At 42.9% G+C, this 2,167-nt stretch overlaps 1 long non-coding RNA gene across 1 annotated transcript in view; it reads right to left on the bottom strand.

The window, feature by feature from the left end:
- Positions 1-1,877: 1,877 nt before the first annotated feature.
- Positions 1,878-2,167, bottom strand: part of LOC111813786 — a 21,580-nt gene continuing 21,290 nt past the window's right edge. Inside the window, exon 4 of the long non-coding RNA XR_002818954.1 lies at positions 1,878-2,165. This is a non-coding gene — a long non-coding RNA (uncharacterized LOC111813786). The remainder of the gene's footprint in view (positions 2,166-2,167) is intronic.

Below are 2,167 nucleotides of genomic sequence, written 5' to 3' on the forward strand. Positions count from 1 at the left end.
CGCATGCCTGTAATCCCAGCTCTTGGGAGGCTATAAACAGGCAGATCACTATGAGTCTGATCTAGTAGTGAGACTCTGAACACCCTGTAGACCCTTCCCTAAAAAAAAAAAAAAAAAAAAAAAAGACAAGGACTTATATTGAAGATACTTCTTGGCAGTGCCTAATTCTGTCACATCACAATCTGATATTCTACAGGAGGTTTACTTTTTGTTTTTGGTGCTGAGGACTGAACCCAGGGCTTCCAGCTTGCTAGACAAGCATTCTACCGCTGAGCCAAATTCCCGGCCCCGCACAATATGATATTCTGAGAAAGAAAAGTCATAGATTAGAATAAAACACTCAGAAACTCAGGACTATAAAAACTATAAACATGTTTTAAAAGGGAATTTTAAAAATTCCTCATCTTTAGAATATATGTGATTTTGGTATTTATCTTATTTATTATTATTTATTTATTATCTTCGAGCTATTTCAGCATTTGAGGGCATGATATATTTTTTTCAACAAAATCTTAAAATATTTCCAAAACAGCAAATGCATAAATTCTTTTTATTTGTTTTATTTTTTTATTTTTTTTGAGTGTAAGGATGGACTTTATTTTTTAAAAAAAGTCTTTTGAGGGCTACAAATTACAAAGGAAAGCAGAGCACGATGTAGAAATATAGTGAATACACTTTTGCGGTGCAGGAAAACTTAATCCAAGTTACTCAGTGAACAACTTCATTCCACTCACAATGTGATCAGTCCTAATGCTCTCCAGGTCCTGGGACCTTTATTTTCAATTACATCACATGTTCCTCTGTCAAGGTGAGCTTTAAATGCCACTGTCTTGGCTGAGGAGAACAGCACCTTCGAAAGGGGCCCCTTCCACTCTGTCTCTGGTGGTACTGTTCTGGGTTGGATTTTGGCCAGGGCCCCTTCACACTGGTCACTGTCACCACAATGCCATGACCATACACAGAGGGGCAGCAGAAAGAACAGAGGAAAATGAAAAGGTAGACATTAAAATCATCCAGAATCCACTGCCTGGAGGCCTTTGGCTCATGGCAATTAAACATGGCAGGTGAGGAACACTCCAGCCGGAGGTGGGAGTCCCAGTGAGTGCACAGGGCTGGGACAGAGAAGGGCTGCGGGCGCCCAGGACAGGCCGACCTTGCCTCTGCCCAGGGTCTCTGGCCTAGTGATGGCCACGTCCTTCAACACATGCCTTTCAGAAGTTCTCTGCTGTCAGGTTAAGTGCACTCTGAGACTGAGACACTTAAATGGCCAGACTTTTCTAAGGGACACTGAAAAGGGATGCATGGAAAGAAAACCCACCCGCTGACTGCAGGATTTCTCGGTAGGAAAAGGACTCCCCACCACCTGACTCCAGAACTTCCCAGGTCTGTTCTCCATGGCTTCATTAAGGATGAAAAGCAGACAGTAACCAACTGAACTGAAGACATCCAGGGCTAAGGCAGTCAGAAAAAGCTAACATGCAAGCAGTGGTCCAGGTACTCGGGACTCAGGAGCAGCCAAAACCACGGGGAGGCCTGTTGATGAGCAGGGCTCTCTGGGCAACCGAATTACCACACAAACCACTGGCTTCTGAGAATTTGGATACTTTTACAGTTTAATTTGCAAACAGAATTTTTGTAACAAATTATTTTTAACCAAATCATACCTTGAAAACTGTTTATATATAGAAAACCCAGGGAATAGTGTGAACTATTCATTGTGGAAGGCCTTAAATTACATTATTACAGTAGAAAATACAAGAGGTAGGAGGGAACTAAAAAGACTAATGCAACATTAGATTCAAATTTATAGCTCCTGTAATACTTAGAACATGGTTTTAGGAACTGAACTCAACATCTCCAGGAACCATAGAAACAGGAAAAATGAAATCTGCCATGAAAGCCCTTCTCTATCATGCTCGATATGGGGAGGTAGGAAGATGTACGAACCAGGACACATGAGACACAGTTAGCTACACCATGCTCGCTTTACTGAGGATGCAGGCTCGAAACTCAGTCCCCGTCTTCAGCGTCAGACTCGGACTCTTCCTCCGCGTTCTTGAGCCACTCCACGAACTTCTTCATCTGCTCCAGGAAGACGCTCTTCCCCTTGGCCATGTGTGCATCCTTGTACCACTTCAGGATGGGCTCTTCGCTCAGGACTTCAGCT

The sequence above is a fragment of the Octodon degus genome, unplaced genomic scaffold (assembly GCF_000260255.1).
Source record: "Octodon degus isolate 3935 unplaced genomic scaffold, OctDeg1.0 scaffold00223, whole genome shotgun sequence".
Classification (NCBI taxonomy): domain Eukaryota; kingdom Metazoa; phylum Chordata; class Mammalia; order Rodentia; family Octodontidae; genus Octodon; species Octodon degus.